The sequence below is a fragment of the Natrix helvetica genome (genome assembly GCF_964273705.1).
Source record: "Natrix helvetica genome assembly, chromosome: 4".
NCBI lineage: Eukaryota > Metazoa > Chordata > Lepidosauria > Squamata > Natricidae > Natrix > Natrix helvetica.
The window spans coordinates 167,650,784-167,669,621 of NC_138550.1; the positions used below are offsets into that span (position 1 = coordinate 167,650,784).

General features: G+C 46.9%; 1 long non-coding RNA gene across 1 annotated transcript in view; it reads right to left on the reverse strand.

Annotated features, from left to right (window-relative positions):
* LOC309391060 overlaps positions 1-18,461 on the reverse strand; it is a 658,099-nt gene extending 639,638 nt beyond the window's left edge. The window contains exon 1 of the long non-coding RNA XR_014175219.1: positions 18,423-18,461. This is a non-coding gene — a long non-coding RNA (uncharacterized lncRNA). The remainder of the gene's footprint in view (positions 1-18,422) is intronic.
* Positions 18,462-18,838: the final 377 nt, after the last annotated feature.

Below are 18,838 nucleotides of genomic sequence, written 5' to 3' on the forward strand. Positions count from 1 at the left end.
AACGGTATAGGGTTTCCTACCTAGGCCGGGGGTTGGACTAGAAGACCTCCAAGGTCCCTTCCAACTCTGCTATTGTATTGCATTGTGTTAAGTTCCAATTTATTAAGAGAGCCATGTTGGCACATCTGGGAAAACACGAATCTGAAAGCTTCCCAGTTTTCCCCACTCAGTTGAAAGTTGCGTTCAGTTGCATCCAATTATGGTCACCACAATGTAGAAAAGATGTGGAGACTCTAGAAAGAGTGCAGAGAAGAGCAACGAAGATGATTAGGGGACTGGAGACTAAAACATATGAAGAACGGTTGCAGGAACTAGTTTAATAGAAAGAAGGACTAGGGGAGACAGGATAGCAGCCTTCCAATATCTCAGGAGCTGCCACAAAGAAGTGGGAGGTCAAAGCTCAAGAAAAGCCTCCAGAGCCTGGGGAGGGCAGAAACGCCGCCCCCCTGCCTCCCCTGGTGCAGGAGGCCACTAGGCCACACCCATCATGGCCACGCCCATCCAGCAACCCGGCAGGGAACCCCTTGCTAAACTTTTTGAAGTCCACCCCTCCATGTGCTCAAGGCGCGTGCACATGCGAAGCACATGCACAGCCGGTTGGGCGCATGTGTGGATAGCACATGCATGGCCGAAGTGAGCATGCATACACACACACACACACACATTTTCAGTGCTGGCCAAACCATTTGTTAATTCATGTGCTGCCCACCTCTGTCTCTAGCCCAACCCAGGGAAGACTACACAACTACAATCTTGGGTGTAGCTGAACCAACAACAACAGCAGCAACAGTGTGATATACCCATCAAAGGGAAGGTATAATGAAACTTTCTAAGGCTTCAAGTCGTGTATACATGGCAACTAATTAGGCAATAAATTAACAAAAATTGGGCTTGTTGTCCTGTCTGGTTGCAAGGAAGGTTGAAGAAATGGGTATGTTTTCAATTTTTTAAATGGCTTTTTAATTAAAATGTAATCAGACACTTTATATATGCTCTCACCTTTTTTCTCCTGCCCCGAGCTTTCTACCGGATTGTTACTCTACATTGAAGCTAATTGTTGTACATCTCATTAATGTTTGGGGATTTTTTTGGTGAACTTGGTTTTTAAGGAAAACAGGTGTGTATTGTGAAAAAAGGGACATAGTGGCTCTGTGGCTAAGGCGCTGAGCTTGTCAATCAGAAAAGTCAGCAGTTCGGTGGTTGGAATCCCTAGCGCCCCTTAACGGAGGGAGCTCCCGTTACTTGTCCCAGCTTCTGCCAACCGAGCAGTTTGAAAGCACGTAAAAAATGTAAGCCATCATGACAATAATAATGAAATAATAACTCTAACTGGTAAAAACAATTTGGATATAAACTATAATATGGGACCTGTGGAAAAGATTTACTAATTTTATTAATATTTTTTTTGTTTAGATTTTGTTTTAAAGATGTAATCTCTCCTGGGTACTTACAAATCCTAGCAATAAAATTTTGTCTAGATTTATTATAATATGAATATAAATGATTCTAGACAAAAGCACATTTAAACAAATATAGTTAAATGAGAATGATGGTATATTGATGGTATAAAGATTTTTGATTTAAAATGTACAATTCAATATGAATGAAATATAAAGAATGATTGTAGTAACGCACGAAATTTATTTGTAACCAATAGGCATGCTTTCTGGAAGATGTAATGAAGAATGTTTTTGTGTGAAAAAAAATGCAAGTAGAAAAATAGGAACCACCTTTGGTGGGAAGGTAACAGCGTTCTGTGCACCTTCGGCGTTTAGTCATGCTGGCACATGACCACGGAGACGTCTTCGGACAGCGCTGGCTCTTCGGCTTTGAAACGGAGATGAGCACCACCCCCTAGAGTCGGGAACGACGAGCACGTATATGCGAGGGGAACCTTTACCTTCGTCTTTACCTTTACAGAATGAAACTGAGATTTTCCAATGAGCTCTGGTACCTCTTTCTTTATTGTGCGGAAATGTGTTACAGCGTGGAGTTGCAGTGGAAAAAGCCATAGAGGTAGTCCTTGACTTACAAGAGTTCATTGAGTGACCGTTCAAAGGTACAACGGCATTAAAAAAAATGACTTGCAACCACTTCTCCTACTTGCAATCATTGGCCACATGGTCAGAATTCTGACGCTTTGTAACCGGCTCTTATTTACGACGGTTGCAGTTTCTACGAGGTCACTTGCTCACCTTTTGTGGCCTTCTGGCCAGGTGCGAAATCAACTTATCTTCGCTACCGGTCTGCAAATGTTAGATTAGCCAGAAAGCAGGAAATCCAATGATTCCAGCTAATATAAATCACGCGTCACAGCTGATTGTCGAAAATACCGGATCTTTACTTTACTTTACTTTTATTTAGATTTTTTTTTTCAAAAAGTTTTATTGGTTTTTTTAAAACATTTATAAGGAAAAGGGTAAGTGGAATGGTTACAAATTTTGGCAGTTGCAAGTGTGGCAGACGCCCCCTCCCTCCAAACTCATAGGTTACATCTAAATATCAAACATTAATACATAATCATAAAAAATCAGCATATTAATTCTAGAAAAAATAGTTTTCAATCAGTTTATATAGTTATGATATATAGTCTAGATATAATTTCATTATTACTTTCGGTCTGTTTATAACATTGTGGTTTTCTTATTCATTTTTGTGATCTGAGCTTTCTTGGTGTTGCCCCTTCACCCCCCGCTGGCAGAGCTCCGGCCCCTCCCGTGTCCTGTGTGACCATTGTGGTATCTTCTGTTTTTTCTAGGTTCGCTTTATTTTTTTCCATAAAGGCCTGTGCCTCTATGGGTGTGTTGATTCTGATTCTTGTCTCCTCCCAGAATATCAGCATACCTTCAGGCATCAACCATCTAAACCACACCCCCTTCTGGTATAGTTTATTCGCCAATTGCGAATAGTTTTTCCTTTTCTCCCTAATTTTTTTGGGAATCTGCTTCAGAATGGTTATCTCCCTGTCATGGTATGTCAGTGTTTGCCCCCTTTGCACATCCAGAATTTCATCTCTTGTGCTTTTCCTAAGGAATTTAATATGAACCTCCCTGGGTACATTGTGTGTTCTGGCATATGCTGAATTCACTCTATAGACCAGATCTATCTCCCATTCCATCTGCTGTTTATCTTTGTGTATGTATTCAGCTAGAATATTAGTCATAATGTCCCTTATGTTTTCCCCATCTGCTTCTATTACATTTTGAAATCTAAGATAAAAGGACATTCTCTCAAACTCTGTTTTCATTTGTTGGATATCAAGTTCTTTGTTCCCCTTCTGTAAAGCCTCTACCCCCCCTTTCGCCTCCGCCACCCCACCCTCCACAAGGTCCAGTCTCTGTGAGTTCTTATAAATTTGAACTTGATTCTCTTTAATTTCATCTTTCATTTCCCTTAGCTGTTTCTTGATTTCCTCCTGGCCCTGTAAAATTTGTTGAAGCATTTGTTGAAGGTCTATCTCTGTAGTCTTAGGTTGCATCAGTTCTGTTATCTTTGACTGTGTGGCTGGACTGGATGTTGTAGATGTTGGAGCAGAAGTGGCAAAGCCAGGTTTTCCAGGAGGTGGTCTTTTTGGAGACATGGTTTATAAAACAAAGAGATCAGTCAGTGTAGAAACTGGGCAGCTGGGGAAGTATAGCAGGCAGGCGAGTCCAGAAGGCAGAGGATCCAAACAGGTGGGAGTTTCTTTAGTCACTCTAGCAGTAGATGAAAGTTTTTTCTCCAAAGAGTTCAGGAAATAACAATCCACAAGAGATTCCTCTGGGTGACTCGGAGACAAAGACCGGAAGCCTGAATTTTAAAGGTGGAGTCAGGTTTCACAGTTCATGAAGACAACGGAAGTGTGCCATCTTGCCCTGCCAGCTTTGGGCTCAGAGGCATAGAAAAAATTTTAAAAGTTCAAAAAGTTCTCAGGTCATCAATAAGTTCTGGATCTATGTCCCATGAAAAGCACTTTTACTGGGGTGAGGCATCGTTAGTTGGCTCTCCCCCCTCCTCCTTCCCCAGGGGGCGAGAGCAGAATTTTAACAAGCCGCTTGTCCAAGGGGGGGGAATCCCCCTCCCCTCTAGCCGCTCCTCAAAGAGTAAATCCGAAAGGTTAACTTTTTAAAATTACTGAAAAGTCTATCAATTCAAAAGTAAGGGGATGAAGAGAGGAAGCATCTCACCGCACCGCCGCTGCTTCCTTCAGTTTTGCATTCTCCGATCGGCATAGGGCGAGACTCAGGCGCGTCCTCCAAAACTGCTCCCCGGTGCCTGGAGCAAAGCGTAAAAGCCCCCACCAGCCGCCGCCAGTGCCAGAGCCTTCCGCGAGCCGCTCCTTCGGCAGGGCGCCTCTTCGGGGCGTCCTGTGCCCCCCCGAAGGCGGGGGAAGCCCACCGAAGAGCGGGAGCGGGCAAAGTCCTTGCCCGTCGCCGTAGCCGCCGGAACCGGAAGTCACTTTTATTTAGATTTTTATACCACCCCCTCTCCCCAAAGGGACTCGGGGCGGTGTACAGTCAGATAAGCCCGAACCGATAGCATTTTTTTACTACCGATTTGGGCAAACCAGCCTGAACCGGTAGTATTTCACCCCTGCTTCTGACAAGCAGTCGATGGGGAAGAAATCTGGTCAATAGCGCACTTTTTGAGAATCATTGAGGCCACCATTTGCAATGGATGGCTGTGAAAGTTGGACCATAAGAAAGGCTGAGCGCCGAAGAATGGAGGTCTTTGAACTCTGGTGCTGGAGAAGAAGACTCCTGCATTGAGTCCTTTGGACTGCAAGGCCATCCAACCGGTCAGTCCTAGAGGAGATCCACCCTGACTGCTCTTTAGAAGGAGAGATCCTGAAGAAGAAACTCAAAGACTTTGGCCACCTAAGGAGAAGGAAGGACTCCCTGGAGAAGACCCTAATGATAGGAACGAGGGAGGACAAAAGAAGAAGAGGACGGCAGAGAAGGAGGTGGCTGGATGGAGTCACCAAAGGAGTCGGCGTGAGCTTAAATGGACTCCAGAGGATGGTAGAGGACAGGAAGGCCTGGAGGAACGTTGTCCATGGGGTCACGATGGGCCGGACACGACTTCCCAATTAATAACAACAACGAGGCCACTTTATAACTTCAGGGTCACTGAAAGAATGCAATTAATTTGTGAGCCTGAGCACACAGATAGACCTCCAAGTGGCCTCAATGAGTCTCCGAAAGAGTGCAAATGACCAGATGACTGTAAGGAATATACCTCCTTCTCTTCCCCACCGTTGAATCCAAATTGAGGCAGCTTCTCGGATGAGAAGCGAAACGTCTTCAAAGGGGAAAACTCTACTGAGAAGATAAAGGTAGATAAAGCTCAGGGGTGGCCAGGCGGCCCCACTTGCAAGTGGGAATGAACCAGTTCACTCCAAGCTGATCTTTGCAGCTACCAGTTTGCTCGAAGCAGTCCGAACTGGTAGAACCCCACCCTTGGATCTGTGCCTTGTGGCGCCACGACCCTCCCCCAAATGGCTGGCTGGAGAGTTATCCGAGCGGAGTGAAAGAGGAGATAGTTTTGGGCTTGGTGTTATGTCATGCAACAGTTGGAATGGCTAAATAATGAATAGGCTCATGAATAAGAAAATAACCCCACAAACAATGTTTTGCTCCCCGGAGAGATGGGTTTTAGCCAGCTAATGAGCACAGAAGGATCATTCTCAGAATACACACACCTCAGATGGCTGGAGATTTCTGCAATCTAGGAGTCTTTCTTTGTTCTGAGTAAGTAGATGTTTTACCAGTTCTAGAAACGGCAGATGTCTCAAACTGTCGACACGAACTATAAATAAATGGTGGATTTCGATTAAACCAGGACATCATGGTATAAGGTTCAGCGATAGCCTGCAGAAGAAACTGTCTAATATTGATTCCTTTAACTGACATTTCAAGACTCCAAGAGTAACTAAGTAAGTTAAGCAGCCAATAATTTGATAGATAGATGATAGATAGATAGATAGATAGATGATAGATAGATAGATAGATAGATAGATAGATAGATAGATTTCTATCTATCTATCTCTAACTATATCTTTCTACCATCTATCTATCTATCTATCATCTATCTATCTATCTATCTATCTATCTATCTATCTATCTATCTATCTATCTATCTATCTATCTCTATGTAAGATGTAAAAGGTAACTAAAAGGAGAGAGGAAGCCTACATCGCCAAACCACAATAGTCTAACAGTCCACCATCGAGGCCCAGAGGTAGTTCTTAAAGTGCTTCTTAAGTTCTTAAAGTGCATAGAAACCACAAATCGCAGATCCATCCATAGGGGGGGGGGGAATGGGCAAAGTGCCAAGGCCAGTTTCCCGGCCTGTTGATCTTCTGGGGGTCGCCCAAACCTCCGGCGACCCCCCTGGCTTGCTTCTTCGATTCCCACAGCTCCTCTCCGCCCCCCCAGCCTCCTAAATAGGCAGCTCAAGCAAGATGTAAATTCATTCTCCTCCTCACTGACTCACTCACTCCCCTCATGGAATCACTCCTCTGCTCCTCAGCTGTCTCACCGCTTCCTCGCCGCCCTGGCAGCCATGCAAACCTCATCCTCCGCTCTTCCAGTTTTTCCAGTTTTTCGGCTGCCGCGGCCCAGCCTCAACATTCAGCGTTCAGCATTCTCGCCTCTTAGCCGCCATCCACAATCCTCAATCCTCGATCTCCTGTCCATCTGGCTGTCTGATTCTCCCAGGTCTCAGCTGTTCCCCCCGGGTCGCAGATTGTTCTCAGAGACAGCCAGGGTTGCCACTGGCCAGCTCTAGACCCCCCTGAATGACCGGTGGGGGCCGAAAGCGCCCGCTATCCCTGCCAGGGAGCCCCATCCTTCACGGAGCTCTAGGAAGGGCCGCCATTGCCCCAGAAGCTCCTCCTGCAGACCTGTCCTGCTCCCGGGCAGAGGACCTGGTAGCCGCGTGGAACAGTGCGGCCGCCGGGGCCTTGGACCGGGTTGCGCCTTTGCGGCCTCTCCGATGGCAATGATCGACTCGGGCTCCCTGGTTTAACGGGGAGCTAAGGGCGATGAAACGCCACAGGAGACGCCTAGAGAACAAGTGGAGATCCTCCCGCTCAGAATCCGATCGAACACAGGTAAGAGCCTACTTAAGGACCTACCTTGTGGCAATAAGGGTGGCCAAACGTCAATATTGTGCCACCCTTATAGCGTCCGCAGAGAACCGCCCTGCCGCCCTGTTTCGGGTGACCCGCTCCCTGCTGTCGCAGGGACAACGGGACCCCCCATTGCAGGGCAGGGCAGAGGAGTTTGGGGAATACCTGCAGGATAAAATTGATCAGATCCGGAGGGGGTGGACCCACTCCAGTGCTCCAGGGGGGGCGTCCGAGGCTAGTCTTGAGATTCCACGCTGGGAGGAGTTTGACCCTGTTGTCACCGAAGATTTGGACAGGTTGCGCGGGCGACTGCGAGCCACCACATGTTTATTGGACCCGTGCCCCTCCTGGTTGGTACTGGCTTCCTGGGAGGGCTCACGAGGCTGGCTACTGGGACTGGTGAACGCTTCGTTGGGTGAGGGCCTTTTACCAACCGCCTTGAAAGAGGCGGTGGTGAGACCCCTGCTCAAGAAGCCTTCTCTGGACCCAATGGAGCTAGCAAATTATCGTCCTGTCTCCAACCTTCCTTTTTTAGCGAAGGTTGTTGAGAGTGTGGTGGCTCAGCAGTTCCCGCGTCACCTGGAGGAAGCTGATTATCTAGACCCGCGCCAGTCCGGCTTCCGACCCGGTCACAGCACAGAGACGGCCTTGGTCGCGTTGGTGGATGATCTCTGGAGGGCAAAGTATGGGGGTTGTTCCTCCATCCTTGTCCTATTAGACCTCTCGGCGGCTTTCGATACCATCGACCATGGTATCCTATTGCGCCGTCTGGAGGGGTTGGGGATCGGGGGCACCGTATTGCGGTGGTTCCGCTCCTACCTCTCTGGCCGGACGCAATGTGTGTTGACAGGGGAGCAGAGGTCGACCCCGAGGCCCCTCACTTGTGGGGTCCCACAGGGGTCGATCCTCTCGCCTCTTCTGTTCAACACATATATGAAACCGCTGGGCGAGATCATCCATGGTTTTGGTGTGAGATATCATCTGTACGCTGATGACACTCAGCTGTATATTTCCACCCCAAACCACCCCAACGAGGCTGTTGAAGTGATGTCCCGTTGTCTGGAAGCCGTGCGGGTCTGGATGGGTGACAACAGGCTCAAGCTCAACCCCTCCAAGACAGAGTGGCTGTGGCTTCCGGCACCCCGGTACAACCAGCACATTCCATCGCTGGCCATCGGGGATGAACAATTAGCCCCGGTGGAACGGGCACGCAATTTGGGCGTCCTCCTTGATGCCCGGCTGGCTATGGAAGATCATGTGGCAGCCATGGCGAGGGGGACGTTCCACCAGGTTCGCCTGGTGCGCCAATTGCGACCCCTTTTGGACGGGGAGGCCCTGCACAGAGTCACTCACGCGCTGGTGATGTCTCGCCTGGACTACTGTAATGCTCTCTACATGGGGCTCCCCTTGAGGTGCACCCCGGAGACTGCAGTTGGTCCAGAATGCAGCCGCGCGGGTAACTATGGGGAGATCGAGGTTCTCCCATATAACACCGCTCCTGCGCGAGCTGCACTGGCTTCCTGTGGCCTACCGGGTGCGCTTCAAGGTGTTAGTTACCATCTTCAAAGCGCTCCATGGCATAGGGCCAAGTTACCTACGGGATCGTGTCCTGCCCCATACATCCCTGCGACCCATTCGCTCACACAGAGAGGGTCTCCTCCGGGTGCCGTCCTCTAGAGATTGTCAGAGGGCGGTGCCCAGGAGTAGGTCCTTCTCTGTGGCGGGCCCTACCCTTTGGAATGACCTCCCCCCAGACATTAGAACAACAACCGATCTCCGCTCCTTCCGCAGTAAACTGAAGACCCACCTGTTTCGGCTAGCCAGCCTGGCATAATTCGACAACTTTTCCACCCCTAGGTCATTTTTAATTGTCAATTTTAGTTTTTAAACTATTAATGTTATTGGGGTTTTAACCTTTTTCAGTATTGTAATTATTTATTTATTTTTTACCTCCTCTGTATGACACTGTGCTGACTGTTGCTTGTGTACGTCGCCCCGAGTCCCTGTGGGGAGAGGGGGCAACTAATAAGTTTAAATAAATAAAATAAAATAAAAAATAAAATACCTTCCATCCATCCATCCATCCATCCATCCATCCATCCATCCATCCATCTACCATCTATCTATATATCATTATCTATCTATCTACCTATCTATCTACCTATCTATCTATCTCTATCTATCTACCATTTATCTATCCATCCATCTACAGTCTGTCTGTCTGTCTGTGTCTGTCTGTCTGATTGTCTGTCTGTTTACCTACCTATTTATTTATTTATTTTAAAATGGCCACTTGGTCATTTTTGAGTAACAGGATCACAGACTGGTTGATTAATTATGTGCTATTAATTTGGTGCTTTTCCCAAGCACCTGAAGGCAAGAAACAATGGATGGAAACTAGTCAAGGAGAGAAGTAACCTGGAATTAAGGAGAAACTTTCTAACAGTGAGGACAATCAACCTGTGGAGCAGCTTGCCACCAGAGGTTGTGGGTGCTCACACACTGGAGGCTTTTAAGAAGAGACAAGACACAGCCTTTTTGCTGGAATGTTATAAACTCTCCTACTAGAGCAAGGGGTTGGACTAGATGACCTCTGGCAAACAGCCATAAATGTGGTCTGATTGCCAAGCACCCAACATGTGATCACTTTACCAAGTGGGTGGGGGTGGGGGAAGCAATCATCAGATCTTTGACTCTGCATCGTAAGTATCTTCTTTGTGGTTCATTGCAACTTTGAAAGGTTGTTGAGTGACCAGTCATAAGTCGAGGACTCCCTGTGTATAATTTGTACTTATCAACTGATGTTTTATGTTAATGGTTAACTCTTTCCTTTGGCAGCATCTGATGTTTCAGATGCTTTAGATGTTTGAACTATTGGTTAACTCTTTCCTTTGGCAGCGTCAAATTCAAAGATCCCTTTCTTAATTACAAAAAAAAAATCCTTTAAAGGGGAAATCGCTTCTACCTGTTGCAGTGCGTTATCAGAAATTATATTAAAGTGGAACTTAGGAAGCAGTTCTGTACCCAAAAATTCTGAAGGTGCATATAGCAATAGCAATATCACTTAGATTTATATACCGCTTCATAGTGCTTTTACAACCCTCTCTAAGCAGTTTGCAGAGTCAGCCTCTTGCCCCCAACAATCTGGGTCCACATTTTACCCACCTCGGAAGGACGGAAGGCGGAGTCAACCTTGACTCCATCAGGATCAAACTCCTGACAGTCAGTAGAGTTAGTCCGGAGTACTGCATTCTGGAAGGAAGGAAGGAAGGAAGGAAGGAAGGAAGGAAGGAAGGAAGGAAGGAAGGAAGGAAGGAAGGAAGGAAGAAAGAAATAGCAATAGCACTTCAACTTCTATACCACTTCATAGTGCTTTTAAAACCCTCTCTAAGCTGCATAAATAGTGGGATAGAATCAAGATCACGTGAAGTGTTAATACCACTTTATAATGCCTTGGTAAGGCCACATTTGGAATCCTGCATTCAGTTCTGGTTGCCACAATGTAAAAAAGATGTGGAGACTCTAGAAAGAGTGCAGAGAAGAGCAACAAAGAGGATTAGGGGACTGGAGACTAAAACATATGAAGAACGGTTGCAGGAACTGGGTATGTTTAGCTTAAGAGAAAGAAGGACTAGGGGAGACATGATAGCAGTGTTCCAATATCTCAGGGGTTGCCACAAAGAAGAGGGAGTCAAACTATTCTCCAAGGCACCTGAGGGTAGAACAAGAAGCAATGGGTAGAAACTAATCAAGGAGAGAAGCAACTTAGAACTGAGGAGAAATTTCCTGACAGTTAGAAGAATTAATCAGTGGAACAAAAGTTGCCTCCAGAAGTTGTGAATGCCCCAACACTGGAAGTCTTTAAGAAGATGTTGGATAGCCATTTGTCTGAAACGGTATAGGGTTTCTTGCCTAGGCAGGGGATTGGACTAGAAGACCTCTAAGGGCCCTTCCAACTCTACTATTGTATTGTATTGTATTGTATTGTATTGTATTGTATTGTATTGCATTGTATTATTGTATTGTATTGTATTGCATTGCATTACATTGCATTGCATTGCATTGCATTATTGTATTGTATTGTATTGTATTGTATTGTATTGTATTGTATTGTATTGTATTGTATTGTATTGTTTACAGAGTCAGCCTCTTGCCCCCAACAATCTGGGTCCACATTTTACCCACCTTGGAAGGATTGGTTATGGGGGATTTCAATCTGCCGTCGACGGGAGTAGCATCTGAGGTGGCTCGGGAGTTCATGGCTTCCATGACAGCCATGGACCTGACCCAATTAATTCAGGGCCCCACACACGAAGGTGGCCACACACTGGACCTTGTTTTTGTATCTGAGCAGTGGACGAGTGATCTGGGAATAGGGGATTTAGTTATTACTCCCCTGTCATGGTCAGATCACTCATCTCTCTGGCTGGACTTCCCTGGCGCTACCCCCCACCGCGAGGAGGCGGAGCCAGACTGTCCAAGTTGGTACCGCCCCAGGCACCTGATGGAACCAGATAGGTTCCAGACAGAGCTTGGGCCACTACCTGTAGCCCTGACCCGCTCTCGATCGGAGGACCTAGTGGCCGCCTGGAATAGGGCGGCGGCTGGGGCCTTGGACCAGGTTGCGCCTTTGCGGCCTCTCCTATGGCAGCGACCCATCCAGGCTCCTTGGTTCACCGAGGACCTGAGGGTGATGAAGCACCATAGGAGACGTCTAGAGAGCAGGTGGAGGTCCTCACGCTCCGAATCTGATCGAACACAGGTAAGAGCCTATTTACGGACCTACCTTGTGGCATTAAGAGCGGCCAAACGTAGACATTGTGCCGCTCTTATTGCGTCCACTGATAACCGCCCTGCCGCCCTGTTTCGGGTAACCCGCTCCCTCTTATCGCAGAGGACGCGGGAAGCCCCTTTGCAGGGTAGAGCAGAGGAGTTTGGGGAATATCTGCAGGACAAAGTCGCTCAGATCCGGAGTGGATGGGCCCCCTTCAGTGGACCAGGGGAGCCGTCAACAGTGAGTCTTGTGAGACCATTCTGGGAGGAGTTTGACTCTGTTGCCCCCGAGGATTTGGACAGGTTACGTGGACGGCTGCGACCCACCACATGTTCAATGGACCCGTGTCCCTCCTGGCTGGTACTGGCATCCTGGGAGGTGACACGAGGCTGGCTACTGGGCCTGGTGAACGCCTCGTTGTGCGAGGGGTCCTTACCAACTGCCTTGAAAGAGGCGGTGGTGAGGCCCTTACTCAAGAGGCCTTCACTTGACCCGATGGAGCTAGCTAATTACTGTCCAGTCTCCAACCTTCCCTTTCTAGCGAAGGTTGTAGAGAATGTGGTGGCACAGCAATTTCCGCAACACCTTGACGAATCCGAATATCTAGACCCACGCCAGTCCGGCTTCCGACCCGGGCACAGCACGGAGACGGCCTTGGTCGCGTTGGTTGATGATCTCTGGAGGGCCAGAGATAGAGGTTGTTCCTCTATCCTGGTCCTATTAGATCTCTCAGCGGCTTTTGATACCATCGACCATGGTATCTTACTGCGCCGGCTGGAGGGGATGGGAGTCGGAGGCACCATTTTGCAGTGGTTCGGCTCCTACCTCTCCGACCGAACGCAAGGTGTGTTGGCAGGAGGGCAGAGGTCGACCCTGAGGCCACTCACTTGTGGGGTGCCACAGGGGTCGGTCCTCTCGCCCCTTCTGTTCAACGCATATGTGAAGCCACTGGGGGAGATCATCCGTGGTTTTGGGGTTGAGTATCATCTGTACGCTGATGATACCCAGCTGTACATTTCAACCCCAAACCACCCCAACGAGGCTGTCGAAGTGATGTCCCGGTGTTTGGAAGCCGTCGGGGTCTGGATGGGGGACAACAGACTCAAACTTAACCCCTCCAAGACTGAGTGGCTGTGGTTACCGGCACCTCGGTTCAGCCAGTTGACTCCATCACTGGCCATAGGGGGCGAACAATTGCCCCCTGTGGAACGGGCGCGCAATTTGGGCATCCTCCTAGATGCCCGGCTGTCAATGGACGATCATGTGGCAGCCGTGGCAAGGGGGGCGTTCCACCAGGTTCGCCTGGTGCGCCAATTGCGCCCCCTACTGGACCGGGATGCCCTACGCACCGTCACTCACACACTGGTGACGTCTCGCCTGGACTACTGCAATGCTCTCTACATGGGGCTTCCCTTGGAACGCGCCCGAAGACTACAGCTAGTCCAGAACGCAGCCGCGCGGGCTGTCATGGGGAGTACTAGGTACTCCCACGTAACACCTCTCCTGCGCGAGCTGCACTGGCTGCCTGTGGTTTTTCAGGTGCGTTTCAAGGTTTTGATTACCATCTTCAAAGCGCTCCATGGCACAGGACCTAGCTACCTGCGGGATCGCATCCTGCCACACACATCCCTGCGACCAATCCGCTCTCACAGGAAGGGACTTCTCCTGGTGCCGTCCACCAGGCAATGCCAACGGGTGACGCCTAGGAGTAGGGCCTTCTCTGTGATGGGCCCAACCCTCTGGAATGACCTCCCCCCCGACATTAGAACCACCACCGACTTCCGCTCCTTCCGACAAAAGACTCACCTGCTCCGATTAGCTGGCCTGGCACATGCATAACTTCTACCTCCTGGCAGATATATTTTAACTGGTATTTTAGGGGAACTGTTTTTAAATTTAACTTATGGGGTATTTTTTAGGGGTTTTTTAAAACTATACTTTAGATACTTTACTTAGATGTACAGTTCTTCTTTTAACCTCCTCCATAACTATTTAACTATTTAATTATTTAATTATTCATGGTATGTATTTTTATGTATTGACTGTACACCGCCCCGAGTCCCTTCTGGGAGAGGGGGCGGTCTATAAGTGCAAATAAAGTAAAGTAAGTAAGTAAGGATGGAAGGCTGAATCAACCTGGAGCCTCTCAGGATCGAACTGCTGGCAATCGGCAGAATTAGCCTGCAATACCGCATTCTGCCCACTGCACCACCATGGATCTTTATATAGATATGCATTTAAATTAAAATGACAAGGTATTGAAAAAAAGTGACATCACCATTTTTCTCACTTACGACCTTTTCCACGTCACCCTGGGCACATGATCAGAATTCAGACACTTGGCAAATGACTCGCATTTATGACGGTTGCAGTGTCCTGTGGTCACATGATCCCTTTGGCGACCTTCTGCCAAGCAAAGTCAAAAGGGGAAACCTGATTCACTTAACAACCACTGCATTTATTCACTTAACAACGGTGGTAAGGAAGGTCGGAAAATGGGGCAAAGCTCCTTTCACAACTGTCTCACTTAGCAACAGAAGTTTTGGGCTCAACTGCAGTTGTAAGGACTATCTGTATTTTTATGGGAAGAAATGGAGCATTGATCTGCTGCTACAGATCTTTTGGCGCTAACATGATTTTGATTAATGTAAATTCCTGGAGAATGATGATCCTTTAACCGTGTGATCAATTTGTTGATTCTGAGGGCCAGGATGAAGCTAAAGAAGCGGTTGGCTCTTTAGCAGTTTTAACACTTTATTTTTTAAAAAAACCAAAAGTTTTATTGGTTTTTTTCAAGTATTTTGGGGAAAGGGGTACATAAAGGTGGGAAAAAATTTTTTTGACAGCTACATCATACGGAAGGTGGTACTTCCCCGGAATCTTACATCTCTTTCATGTTTTATATATATCAAAATATCATCGTTGCATTCATATTAGCAGTTATTTTACTCAATTCTTTAGCATCTTCAACCATATTTTATATCACTTCTACATTTCATTATATTAGCAATTGCAATATGTTTTTAATTCATTTCTGTAACCTAAGTTTCATTACTGTCTCCTCTCCCCTGTCTGTTGGCTGAGCCAAGGCTCCTCCCCACTTCGTGTCTTGTGCACCGTCTCTTGTTTCACCTAGGAGGTCCTTATGTTTTTCCATGAAGGCTTCTGCCTCCACCACTGTGTTAATTCTCAAGCAGTTTAACACTTTATGCGTGGCTTGGTGGGCGTGGCTTGGTGGGCATGGCAGGGGAAGGATACTGTAAAATCTCCATTCCCACCCCACTCCAGGGGAAGGATATTGAAAAATCCCTATTCCCTCCCAATCAGCTGGGACTCGGGAGGCAGAGAACAGATGGGGGCGGAGCCAGCCAGAAGTGCTATTTACCGATTCTCCAAACTATTCAAAATTTCCACGACTGGTTCTCCAGAAATGGTCAGAACCTGCGGAATCCCACCTTGGGGTGGGGGGAGATCCGATAGCAGTGTCCCAGCATTTGAGGGGCTACCACAAAAAAGAGGGAGACAACTTATTTTCCAAAGCACCAAAAGGCAAAAAAAAAGAGAAGAAGAAGCAGCAATGGATGGAAACGAATCAAGGAGAGAAGCAACCTGGAATTAAGGAGAAACTTTCTAACAGTGAGGACAATTCATTAGTGGAACAGCTTGCCAACATAAATTATCACTGGAGGTTTTTAAGAAGAGACTGACAGCCACTTGCCTGAATTTGTAAAGGGTCTCCTGCTTGAGTAGGGGTTGGTCTAGAACTGTGATGGCAAACCTATAGCACATGTGCCACAGGTGGCATGTAGCATGTAGCATGCTCTCTGTCAGCACACGAGCCGTCACCTAGCTTCACTATGTGCCTCCTTCTGGCCAACTGATCATTGGAGCTCTGCTGTGCATGCAAGAGAGGGAAGGGTGCATGCGCGGGCCCCATGTGCTCATGCGCAGGGGCTGGGGTCCACGTGCTGGGGGGCACGTGCATTGCATTTTGGGGGTTCGGGCATGCATGCACGCTTTGGGCACTCAGTCTGGAAAAGGTTAGCTATCCCTGGTCTAGAAGACCTCCAAGGTGCCTTCCAGCTCTACTCTGATTAAACCAGAGACGAGAGCACTTCATCCTTCTCCTTTCTGGAGATGCCTGTAACCAGTGGTGGGTTTCAAATTTTTTTAGAACCTCTTCTGTAGTTGTGGACTGCTTTGTGGGAGTGGCTTGCTGGCCATGTGACTGGGTGGGAGTGGCTTGGCAGTCATGTGACTGGGTAGGCGTGGCCAACTTGTAAAATGTGGTGAAACTCATTTAACAGCGCTCTTGCTTAGCAACCAAAATATTGGCTGAGAAAACTCTGGCATTTGAAGCACGCAAGTCTTAAAGCTGTCAAGTTACAAGACTCTTGCACCCCTAACCCTTTAGAAAAAAACCCCAGCGGAGTTCAAACTTGACAGCTTTAAGACTTTTGGACTTCAACTCCCAGAATTCCTCCTCCAGTCATGTTGGCTCAAGAACTCTGGCATTGAAGTGTGCAAGTCTTAAAGCTGTCAAGTTACAAGACCCTTGCACCCCTAACCCTTTAGAAAAAAAAACCAGCGGAGTTCAAACTTGACAGCTTTAAGACTTGTGGACTTCAACTCCCAGAATTCCTCCTCTCGCTCTTCATCTTGATGATGTGCGGATGGGCGGGGGGAGGGAGCTGGAACCGGATGTAAACGGCACTGTAGATTTGTGGAATCTCTTCTATAGAAGAGGTTAGAACTGGCAGGAACCCACCCCTGCCTGTAACCCACTGAGTGGAGTCCAATCACATACAGGCAAATGACTTCAAGATTTCACATTTTTTTAAATAGACATTGAGCGGTTTGCTTTGCCTTTTAAACCGTTTAAACTCATTGGGCTTATCATGCGCAAAAGTGACTTCGTTTCATTTTGTCTCTGGCATCGAGAATTGGAGGAACCACTGATTTTTTTGGCAGCTGGGCTGGCAGTGAATCTTAAACATCGGTGCCACCCTAGTTATCTTACTAACATTCATAAAAATATAATAATAAAATATTAATGAAAACGAAGGAATAAAAATGTAACTGTTCTTTAAGAACTGAAAATGCGATCTTTTTTAAAATTAAAGAAAGGAAATTGTGTTAAGTATCTTTCTCTTTCTCACTTTTTCTTTCTTTTCTCTCTTTCACGCTTTTTCTTTCTGTCTCTTTTCCTCTTTCTCTTTCTCTCTCTCTCTTTTTTTCTTTCTTCTTCTTTTCCTATCTCTCTTTCTCTTTTTCTCTTTCTTACTCCTCTCTTTTCTTTTTCTCACTGCCTTCCTTTCTCATTCTATTTTTCTCTTTCTTTCTGTCAGTCTGTCTTTCTGTCTGTCAGTCTGTTTTCTTCCTTCCTTCCTTCTTTCCTTCCTTCTTTTTCTTTCTTTTTTCTTTCCCTCCACTTTCTCTCTCTTTTTCCCTTTCTCTCTCTTTCGGCTTAGTTGCAAAGTTATTCTGCATTTACACAGAACCTCTGAATATAAGAGAAAATGTATGAAATATGTCTGACATCTCAGTTCCTGAGAATGGAGAGGCTCTGGAGTCTTTTTCTGTAGTTTTCAAACACTGTTCATCTCAAGCTACATTTATAGCACAAACTAGAATAGTAAATTGTTTTAAGACATAGTGATTTAGTTGGAAGCACGAAGCAATTCGAGGCTCTGCAAAGGTGTGAAATATATTTCTGCCCAATTCCTAGCCATTCATCTTGAATAGACCAGACATCTGAGCCAAGAATTTGAGAATTTGGGGGTTACCTGATCAGCTTGCTAGAGTGATGGACAGCAAGGAGATTTCATATATTCACGAGGATAATTCTGGACCATTCATGAGCCAGTATCCATCCCTGCCAGTGTCAGAAGTATCACTTCATATATCTCTTGGATTAATGGTTCTATGAATGGCTAAATCATTATTATTTTTACAACTTGGTATCGGGGTGAAATGCTACTGGTTCGCGCAAACCGGTAGGGACAATTGTGTTAGTTCTGCGAATCGGTAGTAAAAAAAGCTTCCGACGATCACGCGACTCAAAGAAGCTTTTTTTCACTTCTTAAAGCATTTTTTTTACTACTGGTTCAGGTGAACAGATTAAAAAAAATTAAAAATTAAAAAAGGTTGGCCACGCCCACCCAGTCACATGACTTCCCACCACCAAGCCACACCCAGAGAACCAGTGGAAATTTTTTTTTACATTTCATCACTGCTTGGTATCATTTTTGCTGGACTGCTCAAAAATCTCAATTTCATCCTATTTCAGGTGTCAGGCCTGCAACCATCTATCCTTTTGGATCCTTGGCCTGCCACACTTTCTGTTATCCTACTAGGCATTTTCTATTGTGGGAAAATGGGAGGGGGGATTGTATAGAGTTAGATGCTATGCAGCCATAACAAAATTCTTTCTAGAAAGCTAAGGTCATCCTTTGTCTTTGCACCTCTGCACCTGACCCAAACTGGATGGGAGGAATCTGTCTTCATGGCAGTGGGAGATTGGACCATGGGATGGACTTGTGGGTGTGGGGGCAAGATCTTGAACTTTCAACTAGGTGGGGAAAACCGGGAAGCTTTCAGATTCGGGTTTTCCACAGATGTGCCAACATGGCTCTCTTCATAAATTGGAACTTTGAGGAATCCTTTGCCTCGGACTCTGATTTTCTTTTGGATGCTATTTGGAACTCTGACATCAGGTTTCAAAGCAAAAAGAACAAAATAACAAAGTTGGAATGGACGTTTGAGATCTTCTGCTCCAACCCCCTGCTCAAGCAGGAAACCCTAGATCCCTGATGGCGAACCTGTCGCACACATGCCGGAAGTGGCACGCAGAGTCATCTCCCTGGGCACGCGAGCCGTCACCTGTTGCTCTTCTGGGTTCCGACGTGATGGCTGGAAACTGCAAGGGGAGCTGCCCGGTGCACTCTTGCAGT